A 13926-nucleotide genomic window follows, 5' to 3' on the forward strand; every position below is an offset into this window, starting at 1 on the left:
AGGGAGCAGTGTAACATTTTTGTGTGTGTGTTTTGGAACAGTTCATCAATTCATAGCAACACCTTGGTACCCCTCTTGTAGTGTTCTTGTAATATTGTAAACTTTCATATATTTTTAAAAACTGTTTTCTGTATATTGGTTGTCCTCATTTGTGCAGGTTTTTAGTAAATCGTAGTCTTTTTTGTCCAGCCAAAAATAGCTAGAATTCGTCCACATTTGCCAAAGAATAGGTTTAAGAAGAATTTTTGTCAGTGATACTCTGTCTTGCTGTCAAACGATCAAATTTATGTATCACTAGTTAGTACAGATTATGCAGTTTTTCTGTTTCTGAGCACATTTGGTGATTCCAAGTCCATTGCTAGTGCTAGTGCTATCTCAACACTAGCACCAGCGATAAAACAGAACTTGAAATCAGACAGTGTTTGGAGGTTGACCTCAAAATTATGATGTATTTCCAGTAGTTTGTGTTGGGCCGGATGTTGCCAGAACCAAACTCCACCGTTTGTGTTGACGATTTACATGCTTCTTCCCAATTAGCCAACATTAGCCCCTAGAGATTTTTATCATCTTTGCCATTTCAAGTTTGGTGTTGGTGTTAGCATTGCTGTGCGAGACCCACATTCACGTCCATAAGTACATCACCCACATAACTAGCACAAACAATCTAGACATGGTTGCATAAATCTGAGTCTGGGAGCAAAAGTTCAGTTCCGCAGACGACATACAACTTCTGGCCCAACACAAACTACTGGAAATACATCATAATTTTGAGGTCAACCTCCCAACACCGTCTGATTTCAGATCTGTTTTATCACCGGTGCTAGTGTTGAGATAGCACTAGCATTAGCACTGGACTTGGAATCACCAAATGTGCTCGAAACAGAAAACTGCATAATCTGTACTAACTAGTGATACATAAATTTGGGGTAATTGCCCTGATACGGTCTGGATGTCATCTTACACTGCATGTGCACTGTCACTGTGACCAGTCTCAATTTGTGTGTGTGTTTCATCTGCATTTGATATTTGTTATGCATTTTATAAACAGATTTATAGATATAATTTAATGTGTATGTAATGTTTGCTTCCTGTTACTTTAGAATCTTTGAGATGCTATGTGGGATGTCATGATGCCTTTCATTTTTTAGCAGTTAAGAAAATTCAAAATGTCTGTGATATCACAAATTTAACAGTGTCTTTTCACCCTTTTTCCCCTATTGAAATACTGTAAATTTCAGGTTTTTTCCAAAGCAATGGAGAGAAATACTGGCAGCGATATTTATTGAATGCTGTAAAATGTATATTACCTTGGTAATTTGCAAGAACAAGTATTACCAACATTCTAAATTACAATTTGAATTGCAAATCAATGGCAGTGAAGTTTCTATCTTGATTCTGATTCAAGAATTGAACCAGGACTATGTGTTTTTGTACGTTTTTATCTCCCTCTTTCTCCTGTTCTCTCTGTCTTTTTGCCTTTCTGTCTAATTACCTGCATTTCTTGGTACAGTGTAAGATTGTAGGTCGTACTTATGAGGAATGTTATGCACTCGGGTAGCACATACATGTTGAGGTTTTAATAAAACAGAGGGACCTTAAGGTCTGTATTAATAGAGTGGTACTTACTATTTTTCATAGAGTGGTATTGATAGAGTGGTACTTGCTATTTTTCATACCCATTTAATTTGTTTCCTTTTTCTTCAATTACCATTACTTTGTGCCCACTGATGTTGTATAGTGTGATTGAGAACATGCAAACATGATGTGAAGACAATATGAAGATTCATTGACATATGTAATGAAAGGCAGCCCCAATCTGGGGCATGATTATCATCGGATCTAAAATATTTGGCAGGCATCAAGAATGACATGTTTTTCTTTGAGAGAATATGCATTTCCCCATTTTCCTGTTCATCAATATTGTGTCACACTATGTACCTGGTATGTAACCTTATCAAAGCAGGACATGTTCATGCAGTGTATATTTACGGGTATTTTCCTAGTGTGCAGATGGACGTATGAGAGTCTGGATATGAGGTACAATACCGTAATCTGACCCAATGACCTCATTACTAGGGGACTCCCCTGTGCAATGTACTCTCTTGTACACAATTATTGTCAGTACCGGTACTACATGTATTATGCTGATCACAACACTAGTGCAAGGGTTAGTTATCTCCATGGAGTACAAAATATTGTGGAATAGCATGTGTTCAGTACTTCAGTTGACTACCATTATTATATCAAAAGGCCCTGTAGCATGGGCACGCCATGAGGTGGGAAGGGAGGCTCGCTTAGATCAAGCTGCACACTGGCACTGGTCTGATGGTCCCTGACCAGTCAAAATCACTGTCAGACCAGTAACTTTATCAGGAATGGACCAGTAAAAGAATGGAAAAATCGAGCACCTACTGGTCTGACAGACAGGTCAGACCAGTAGAAACAATGGGTTAGTGTGCAGTCCTGCGTAGACGTATTTAAGAATCCCCATAGTGAGTTGTGTACAGCTTTGTCACTGATCCCTATGTATGTTCACACACAGCCAAAGAATCTCCACTGGAGTCGACCGTGGCCGATGAGCATATGCTGTGATGCACATAATTTGCTGACTCATCGCCAAAGGATGCTATTCGGGGTATTTGAATGCCCGCAGTGGGCAGCAAATTCAATCGGACCACTCATGTTTCCTTATGCTACCTGGGCTTTAAGATGCTTTTGAAAAAGGTGTACATTATATTGCCAAAACCTCAGTACTTTCATTGGTATAGCACTTTGTTGTATGTTACTTGACTACAATTCTTGTTAGAAAACTGTCCCTTATTGATAGCTCAAATGCATTCCACTCCTTGTTCAAATTAACTTTAGTAAATATCTTGAGTAAAATCAAACAGAACCATAGGATTTCATTCAAAATTACACTAGCGACAAGAAATTTTTATGGAATTTCAAAGTTTTTGACTATTTTTATTTCACAAACAGTAAGAATTGTCATAACTACGTGTACATATGGAAATAGGATCAATGATAATGCTATCACTAGCTGGAACACAGAGATGACAAAAAAAAAAACCACACAAAACAACACTTTTGTTTTGGGGTGAATAATGGATCTACAGTACTTCCCCATCTCGTTAAAGTTCACCATTGCAAGCATAAGTTTTTAATATCAGTACATTTAGCACCAGTTAGATGCAAATCTCTATTATTCTTTCCAAATGATGCAAGTTGGTGAATACTATTTGTGTACACATACAGATTATTGGGAGACTTATGAGACAAGGACATCATCACCTACATTTGTACATTACTTTACATATGTGGTTGTGACTTAAATATTAATGCCACCCCATCTTGCAAACAGACGAGATTTAATATTCCATGTCTTATTTTATGTTCAAATGCTGATGATACTTCTCCCATTCATTTAGTTTTACTTCATACATTGGTTGCATTGAACTTCTCTAAAGTAGAATTGCAGTGTTGCTATTAAATGTATCTGCCATTGTTTTCTTGATGGAAAAAGTACAACATACAGTCAACCTTGCCCAAGTCAAAATCTATTTGAATTGAAGAAGTAGCTTCAACTCAGAGATACTTCGACTTGTGAGGGATTCAAATCAATAGAATATAAAGAGGACTTTGACTGAAGTAATTATTCGACTTAAGCAAGGTTGACTTTAGCAAGGTTGACTGTATGTTTACTTCGTTTAGTCAAGCCATAAACTCGATCTTGGCAGAAGTACATAATGGGCTTAAGCTCATTATTGAAGGATGATTTCATGTTGATTTCCTCCACTTGAACCAAGTTCATTTCACCATTGATCAAAACACCATGGCAATATTTCCATTATTCTACTACACTGTGCTCTGTATATTTTCCAACATGATTTGACTAAATTTTTGGATGATCAGCTTATACACTGTTTAAGAGCAGTTGCATTCGTGTGGTTTCCTGACAAACCATTCATCCCAATCACAATGAAAACACCTTGTTTTGGAAGCACTGATTGACTTCTAGATAGCAAAATATATGTATACAGTATGTATATCAATTGTTAATTCTTAATTTATGACTATTTGATATGTGTGTGTGGTGACAAATATTTAAAGAATTGTTCTTTTTTTTTTACTCAAATAAAGACTCTATGTAATACGCACTTCTACAGTTGTCTCATTTAAGATTTTCAATTTAATTTGAGAAGTTCAGCTCATGAAATGATGTTTTTACATCTTCCCGCACATGCAAAGAATATTTTTCAGACATTTGCATTGCTCATCCACTCTACAGTATGCAGTGATCATGTAGACAGTACAAATGCACCCTGTGACATTCTCAACACCACTCTCTTTACAAAGCAAGCTAACAAACGATAGGTGAGAGAAGCACTAACATGGAAGAAGTCAACTATTTACAGTGCTCAGTCATACAAGTGTACTTACATCTACTGTATAAAATAACACACAACCAGCTACTTTGTGTAAGGAGGTACCTCCTTGGGACAATCAATTCTTATGAAGTGCATTCTTGTTATTTCTTACCCTCCCCCAATTTTTCCCCTGGTACATTACAGATGTAGTCATACACATGTTGAATACCTCGCTAGTGAAGTATTTGAAAAGACATACTGGCCATTAGGCCATTATAGTGAGATACGTAGTTGGGACTGCTAGAATTTTTTTCATTAAAATAACCAAATCTGGACAGTCTGGACATTAAGCATCACTAGCGGGTCACATAGATGCCCTTAGCATGTCAGTGTGAAGTAGAGAGTTTATTGAACTGTAGATTTGAAAGTACATTGTACTGGTATATATTTGTGAAACCTTGCAACTATTACTCAGTTTATTTGTGGGTATGGGAGTGTAATACAGTGTGCAGAGAAATCTTGTGGGGGGGGGGGGGGGAATCAGTCCAATCATTTCCAAGGACAATCTTGCTATTTAAAGGATCCCTGCCATCTGAATGGGAGTGGAAGTGTCTGCTAATCAGAAAAAAAAAGTGAGTGGCATCCTCTATTTTCCCAATCTTGTCCCATACAAAGCAAATTGGGAAATAAAAATTTCACCTGTCAAATCCTTGTACAAATAAGGTTTTGTTCAGTGTTTGCATTAATTAGCTTGCCATATATAGTGAGTTGTGTCATGGCCATGCCTGTTAAAAACCCACACTGGGAAAAAAATTTTTTTTAAATAACTAATAATGAAATCTTGTTGTGCTGATGTTGGTTATAACATGGACCTACATAGGTCCATTGTTACAACAGTTCTCCAGTACAGTGCTAGACTGTACACTCAAAATCACTTCATTGACAATGGCATGGTGAACTTGTTGATCATGGTAACCATTTTCCATATGGCAGGCCAACAGAATGAAGCAGACTACTAGAGGGGGAGAGGGGGATATCAAATTTGTTCATATGCACATATCCATGAGTCTTTAAACATATAAAACATAAACAAACACATGATCCCCTTGAGGGCATTACTTTTAAAACTGTACATGAATAGTCAGTGTCCATGATCAACAAAGTTGATTCTAGAGTAAAAGCATCATCCATCCCAAATAATCTTGCATTGTCTTCCTTCTGAAACTGTTTGTCACTTGTTGCAACTTTAATTTACGACTTGCCTGATATTACACTCGTGGGGTCATTGCTTATTTCATTTTTTTTTGACCAGCACATCTGATAATTCAATTAACCCGTTGAGGACGGTTTGATTTTGCTACAGCACGCCTCTCCCATAGACGCTTGCCCGAGTATACTCGGGACTCGTCCTCAACGGGTTAATCATAATTCAGCATTACAATATTTCAGCATAACAAATTTCAGAAATATTGACACTGTTCGCTCCATTCCACACACTATACAATCCATAATTCAAGGATCATGAACATTTCAAATTCACAAGAAAAAAACAATTGCATTTCTCCTATTTCATGTGTGTGTGTTGATCATTCATGGTTGGTTGTTTTTAGAGTGCATCTGCTCATACAACAGCCATGGTACCACGGCACAGAATGCGCTATCAACAATGCCAGTTAAATCAAACACAACTATACTAACAGCACATCAGTCAATCATTTACAGACTTGCATGAATTTTTTTTTTTTTTTTTTTTTTTGCTTTTAAGTGTCAACTGCACAACCCCTATGAAATGACAACTATATCTTAAAACCTACAAACAGGATCACAGTACATGCATCATACACTCCATTCTTTAGTGTTTTCAGTGGAAAACAAGTTGCTACACAAGTTAGATACAGCTGAAGGCAGCACTATCCCTACAAGTTACAACCCCAGTTTAAAACACTAGTGGATGCTGTAACATTATCAGTGCCAATTTACTATTCCAAATTAGTATTTCTGAAGCTCGATTACCAATTCCAAAAATCTAGTTCATAACTTGCAAATCACCCATTTGATTACGTCATTTGCTTTCAGAGCAAAAATATCGGCCTACCTCCAAAAATACGTAAAAGATCGATGGTACATCCTTGAATACCAAAGAATATATGCTAGCAATACAGTCAACCGTGCTTAAGTCAACCTTGCATAAGTTAAACAATCGCCTATGTCAAGTCTTTTCAAGTCCTCTAGTCTTTATATTCCAATGATTTTAATCCCTTGATAACTAACAATTTTCTTTAAGTCGAAGCTATTTCTTCAGTCAAAATAGATTCCATTTTGGCAAGGTTGACTGTACTGCAAATATTCAAACTAATTGATTTACAATTTAGCATCACCAGCTCAGTGAAATGCACAATTGAAATATATCATAATTCTGCAAATTTTGGCTTAAATTGTTGATTAAATGCAGGTTTTCACCACACCTTCTTGTGCATGTGAAATAAGCAAGTTGATCAAGAAATCATAAAAACTGATTGATGACTAGATGTATTGGTAGGCCCTATATGGTGCTAATACAGTAGATCACTTTCTGTTTTGTAATTGAACATAATTAATGCAGTGTGTCCAAATATTAATTTTACATAATACTGTTCATCATAGGCACTCATTCATCTCAGTTTGCTGTCAGTCCTGTCATCCTTTCACTCACTTCCCACAATTTCCTAGCAACCGCATCATCTGCTCCTTTCACTTCAGGGTAGGGTTTCTCCTTGCAATCTCCGTAGTATCTCCCGGTAACATTCATTAATTCCTCTGAAACGGAGCAGTGAATGGTCGTCTGGGCACCATACCAAGGAGATTTCAGCAGCAACCAGCGCAGGGGATAAGTTGCTGCCCAAAAGAACGTAGAGAAACCGAGATACCGTCCAAGCTCTGTATTGATTACGCCTGGATGCAGGGTGTAGGTGGTGATGCCAGAACCATGGAGGCGTCTGCTCAGTTCCTGCCCAAACAGAACATTGGCCAGTTTGCTATCAGCATACGCTTTCGCCTTGTTGTAATCACCTTCACTGGGGTTGAGTTTCGAGAAATCAAGTTTCCCCCTTTTATGCAATGATGAGGACACAATGACAATGCGTGAAGGTGCAGACTTCTTCAGAAGATCTAACAGTCTGTTTGTGAGCAGGAAATGGCCAAGATGGTTGACTCCAAACTGCAATTCAAAACCATCTACAGTCGTCTGGTAGGGGGTCTGGAAGACGCCGGCATTGTTGACAAGAATATCCAGTCTGTCTATCTCATCCAGGAACTTGTCGCAGAAGCTGTTCACAGATGCAAGTGAAGCTAAATCCAGCTTCATGACAATTAGCTCTCCACTGGTCGTCTGTTTCCTGATGTGCTCCACAGCCTGCTTGCCCTTCTCGACATCACGACATGCGAGAATGACGCGGGCATCCCTCTGTGCAAAATCGGCTACAGTTTCCTTTCCGATGCCAGTGTTTGCACCCGTCACAAGAGCAGTCTTGCCAGTAAGTTTGGCAGTACTTTGACAAGCACTGCCCCTGAACCTCAACTTGATGTACATCAGCAACCCTGTACTCACAGCAACACCTGCGATAGTCCACAGCTGAGAGCTGCTAGGAGAACTCAATTTGCCCTCGTCAAGACTGCTACTGGCACCCATACCCATTATTTCTCAACTTATTATGTAGCCTCCTTGAATATACAAAGTTCAAATTTGAACGCCTAGAATTTCCCGGCTGTTGTGATATAAACTATCTGACTGATGAACTGGAATTAATGTGATGTATATCCAGGGACGAGAATCGACAACCATGTACCACTACAGGAGTCCTGCTGTATGTAAATTTACTACTATTAAAAACAGTTAGTGCCACAAGTTAAACCTGGACGGTATCGTTGAACATTCTTTTTTCACTTGACAACTGCAGAGCCGATTGTCATAAAATGTGTCGATGACATGTGTAGTCGTGAAAGTGCCCACGGTACAAGCAAATCTAGCTGATCTTCATTTGTACTATGAGTTCTGAGCCAAAAAGGCGTCACCATTACTCACCACCACTCAGCTCGGGTGCAGGTACAGTGCAGAACATAACAGTCACTGCATGCTCAATATGGCATCCGGGCATGCAAACGCAGCGCAAAGAAACGGGTATTTCCCACTTTCATTCCCAGAGTACGCCCTCTAACGACAAAAGAAGTACACTGAAGCAGGTTTAGCGCACAGAACTCTCAAGCGGGGTTCCCACTATCACGATCGGCGCCACGATTGAAATCGTTGTCTTAATCGTGAAGCAATCGTGGTGATCTTATCAGATTGTATCAGAACTTGAGGTCAATCGTGGCAATCGCGTTAATCGTAGAACATTTTTGGACGGTTCAAAAATTTTCTACGATTAACACGATTAATTTTTGATCGTGATCATCGCATCAGATTGTCTTCGATCGTATCAAAACGCAGCAAATCTTATCTAATCGTGCTTCTTAATCGTGTTGATCGGGATCGACTTTTTCACTTTCCTTCTGCTTATTTTGCACATTTGCCTTTATTTTACTCGCAAATCGTATGTACCTTGTATTCTGCAAGGCTGAATAAGGGAGGGGTGGCACAATGCACAAGACCACTGAAACATCCACCAGAAGCAAAATGTTCCACATACCCCACAAAGTAACTTTTGTGACTTTTGAAAAGTGACCATTGTCGAGGTTTATGTAAGGTCACTCGTGCATGATTATAAAGATCACTGTCATTATTTTTCACATAAAAGTTAGTAAATAGGTGCAGCAATACCCCTGCGAAATAATTTTGCTTAGGATTTTTTTTTTTTTTTTTGGTTAAAAAGTGACATTATTTTAGGGGAGTTACCTTTCTGTTGTATGTGTATGTCGGTCTTGTTAAACACTGTTAAATGAAACAATGAATCGAGCCAAACCAACCAAACTTTCAATACCCCATGAGATAACGACATTTTGAAATAAAAATACATATGATACATACTATGCGAACATGAAATCAAACACACAAGCAATGCTAACAGTTCGGCCAACTTTCTTAAATTGAGTGTATATAACACACATTATGTTAGCATTCAAAAAGATCCCATCCTTTTATTTAGCTTCAATTTCATCATATTTTCCTCACGTATTTCAAAGAAAGGTGAAAACATTTGTCTTGATCTTTTTTTCTGGAAAAAATGGGGCAATGGTCTGATTTTGTGTATTCGTATTTATTGGGGGGATGAGCACGTCGATTCAATAATCTATTAATTTCTTAAGGTTAAATTAAAGGAGGGACTATCTTAGGTCGCCTCGGTGATGATTTCTGTCTGATGATAACGTAATCGTCATTCGCAATACTGCAAAGTTCACGATCTCGTCATCCTCAACCTGTCAACCCTTGCCATCATCAATGGTTGTGGATAGTAGCTCTGCAGAAATTGGAGGAAACAATGAAATCCACCGTCAGTCGGACTATATTATATTCCCATTCGGGTCCAATCGCACCTTTAATGGGTGTCACTTTTGATCCCGATCGTGAAAGATATCGTATCTTATCTCAACAGCCCGCACTGGTTCGCAGTATTCGTATTGGAGCTTGACGTATCGGAACGTAGCTGCACGCACCAAATCGGGGATCCCGCTCGTAGTTAGTAGATCGGAACCAATCATAATGGATAGACTCAATCGGGACAATCCTATCGAATCGTCGCGAACGGGAGACCAGACAGATCGTATTGCTTTAAATAGACCAATTGTGACCATAATCGTATCCAGGATCCAAGCGAACCAACACGTATTGACTCGCATAACCTCGTATCCAAACGTGAAATTTCAGATGACTTCAACGAAGCTTCCATGATCAGTTACGAATGTCCAATCGTGGCGTTCGTAAAAGATCATACGATAGTGGGAACCCCGCTTCACACACCTTCGCCGAACGGGCGGCGACTTCGTTGCCGTGCATTTTATAGAATGGAGTACAGTATGTTGGTATAAGGGTCCGGAAACCAGCCTTACACACAGACCTTTAGAATTTAGAAATCATAAAGTTGTCACTTTTCTGTAGTAATATAAACAATCAGCATATCAAACCATATTTCAAGGTAACACACGGTACAGCCATGTCGCTTTGCACGGCGTCTGGTCGGGCAAATTTCAAGGATATAAGGAGAATCTGCACATAGCGCTATAATTATGTCTTTTTCGAAACACTTGCAATCTATCCACAAGCAGGATGTAACTATAATACACGTGTATAATTAAGATGATAAAATAGCATGATCAGCACACAATGCAGAACACAACTGTATGCTTTATGAAATCTATGATCGCACCACTGTCCTTGTGATTGACCGCTCTTGGCAAGAATGTTGTCAGGTGATCGCACTCTCGATTGCAGTTCAAGTTTAGGAAAAGTATACTAGTAATCTGGAAGTCTCTTGTTGTTTGATGTGTATTTTACTGTCTTGCTAATTTCACGAACGTTTAGAATACATAAGTCTGTAGTTCATGCAACATACATGCAATGGTCACCCCAGTGGGGAGGGTTTGTTTTGTTGATGATTGCATATTATTTGCATATTAATACATTGCAAGACGAACGTTTTGCTATAAAGTGATGTAAACTTTGAAATCAAATAAAGAGTATTAAATAAAGTATAACGTGTTACAAAATATCGGACGATACGTGTCTTTGGTTTATTGTCTAGTATGTTGTCTTGAATACACATAAAACACAGACGACTCACTTAATAGCTTGTCAGATGAACAAACGTCTGCACGTGTATTCAGTTCATAATATGGATCATGTGTATCTTTTAGCTCTAAACAGTGTAAAAGCCGAGCCCAGCGCTTATCTTAAGGGGCACCTACCATTCAGCATCACTGTTATAGCTGTTTTAAAGTATAGGCCCTTCAATGTATTTGTGCACAGTTATACGTATACGTATAACGTATATATGTATTTTATTTTGCTTTACCGCTCAGTATACGCGATTATTCAATTTCAGGTTTTCTTTTTTTCCATTTTTCGACAAAAACATTATGTAAGCGCGTCACTTTTTGGTAACAGAAAATAAGGTGCGTAAAATAATGTAAGATGAAAAGATAATAATTAGGGTTGATAAGAATTTTGTATTTGCTATGCAATAATCCCCCTTATATCAAGTTAAATTGTCAGAATGCGAATATTAAAAAAATGAAGTGCACAGCTTCAATTTAAAAAGAATGAAGCAATCGCTGTGCAAAGACAAAAATGTAACATATATTGTTTTATCAAGTAAGGAAAGAGGAAAGAAAATTTAAAAAAGACGCACTGGCTAATCAAGGAGATCTATAGCACTGTTATATTGTAAGAAACAATAGGGAGCCACGTTATTTCGTTTTGCAAGGGAACAAAAATGCCATGTTTTCCCGGATTTTTTCCTTTATCCACACTCATCACGTTACTATGATTCTTGCAATATTTACAGAACTCATTACCGTCTGTCGAAATGGAAAACATGCAGGACACTGATGATTATTTGTTGACACAAGCCATACGCTGTCCGAACCTTGGTCACATCGCAATTGGATTAAGGCTTTATCAATGTTCAACTCAAATGAGAGTAATGATCAGATAATAATATGTTATGTAGGCCAATTTTTCGCCACTATTGACGGAGCTTCCCCTCAAAATTTAATTCTGACAACAAATCAAGAGTGGAACGTCAACGAAGCAGAACAGTGAGAGTTTCATTCAAACGAGACTAATAGGTTGTGCATGAAGTTTGAGTTACAGAAGAAAGAAACCCAGATTCAGATTCAGTCATTCAGAGGGCAATTGAAGTGAGGGAATGCAACAACGTGAGTAGAAGTAAAGAAATAGAAGTCAAGTATAGTTAGTATAGAATGTCAGAGGGAGAATGTCAGAGGTATAATATAAAAGTGTCAGAGATAAAAATGTCACAGGTTTCGAATATACTTGTGTCCGTTATGAATGACTTTCACGGGACCATTATTGGATGCAATGACTTCTACGTCACTTCCTTTTCCTTTATACATATAAGAACTGGAAATTACTCTTTCTGGGTATACTGATATAATGGCAGTAATATTGTGGTCACCGATCGCCGTTTTGCACCGACTATGTAAGGGTGCTGCCGGCGTCACAGCGTCCTAAAGTTGACACAAAATGGCTTTATACGAATGCGGAATTTTCAATTTCGTGCGAAGTTGGCCCGCTAAATCATGGCCAAAAGCCAATCAACAGCCGATGCAAGTATTATACAGATTTTACAGATAAAGGTCACATGATGGCACCCGAACCAAGCACGAAGGCTGCACGAAGGCGTGAATCTTGATTGAGAAGTTTACACGAAGGAAACAAGGCCTACTAGTATAATAAGATGCACCGCCCATGAATTGCTGCTAGAGAATGACCCGATGTTCATTATACGATTTTTTCCCCCAGTAAATATGTACCTTCATTGTACTTTTTCATATTGTTTTTCTTTTTTTTGTGTCGATATGTAATCTCAAATGTATAATTTACATGGTTATCTCCAATACCCTGATTGGGTGACATGAGATAAATAAAATTGTAATTTCATTGTCATTGTCATTGTCATTGTCATTGTCATTGTCATTCGATCAGAGCCGAATTTGAACATTTCCTTTTTTGTGCATGTGTCCATTTTTGCTCAATTTCGGGACAGTGTGACGCCTGCTTAAGACTATGTATACCTGAACCTCTAATTATTATTATTTTTTTACCTCAGGACATTTTACCTGACACCTAACGAATATCTCCATTTTCACAAGGGGGGGGGGGGGGGGTGGCTGCAACCCCCAGCATAATAGCAGCCCTCATCCTTCTCTTATGCATGCATGGCACCTCTTGGAGATGCCCTTTATCTCCCAGAGTGATTCACAAAATTTACAAGCTATATAAATATGCTTCTCTTGTGAACTTCTCTTTTCCATAATTCATACAGTTAAAAAGTCAAATTGAGTTTGCCTTCTTGTTTATTTATCGTAATGCAAAAATTGATATTACTATAATTGTATATAATGTTTTGTTGAAGCTTGTGCATGTTATTCAAAATTCCTTAAAATGTTCTGTACTCATTTGTGTTATATATTACTCTGTATTACTTTATATGGAACTTAAAATTATTTGAATTAGAATTTTATTTTTTTTTAACATTGCAAAATGATCGTATTCCCAGGATCGTATACATTAGTCCAAAATACTGTTTCAACTTTTCATTCCAGAAATAATGGTTAATATACGAATGACAATAACATAGTGATAAAAGATAATGATTACATAAGAAATTAGATTACGAATAAGACATGAATGAATAAAAAACAATAACATTTTGACCATTTTCACATGTGACATTTTTACCCTTGAGATTTTGGGTGCACGTCACGAAACCGACGCCCATGGTGCACGAGTCATACAGTCCACGAGTCATAATATAGCTCACAAGTCATATAGCCCATGAGTTATCAACAGCTCGCGAGTCATACAGCCCATCATGAGTTCGACATGACTGTCTTGTATAAGCAA

General features: G+C 38.1%; 1 pseudogene; it reads right to left on the reverse strand.

Moving 5' to 3' along the window:
• Positions 1-5853: 5853 nt before the first annotated feature.
• On the reverse strand, positions 5854-8220 carry LOC139745632 (retinol dehydrogenase 13 pseudogene; annotated as a pseudogene).
• Positions 8221-13926: the final 5706 nt, after the last annotated feature.

The sequence above is a fragment of the Diadema antillarum genome, unplaced genomic scaffold (genome assembly GCF_040938485.1).
Source record: "Diadema antillarum isolate AM-2024a unplaced genomic scaffold, OU_Dant_1.0 seq00001280_RagTag, whole genome shotgun sequence".
Classification (NCBI taxonomy): Eukaryota; Metazoa; Echinodermata; class Echinoidea; order Diadematoida; family Diadematidae; genus Diadema; species Diadema antillarum.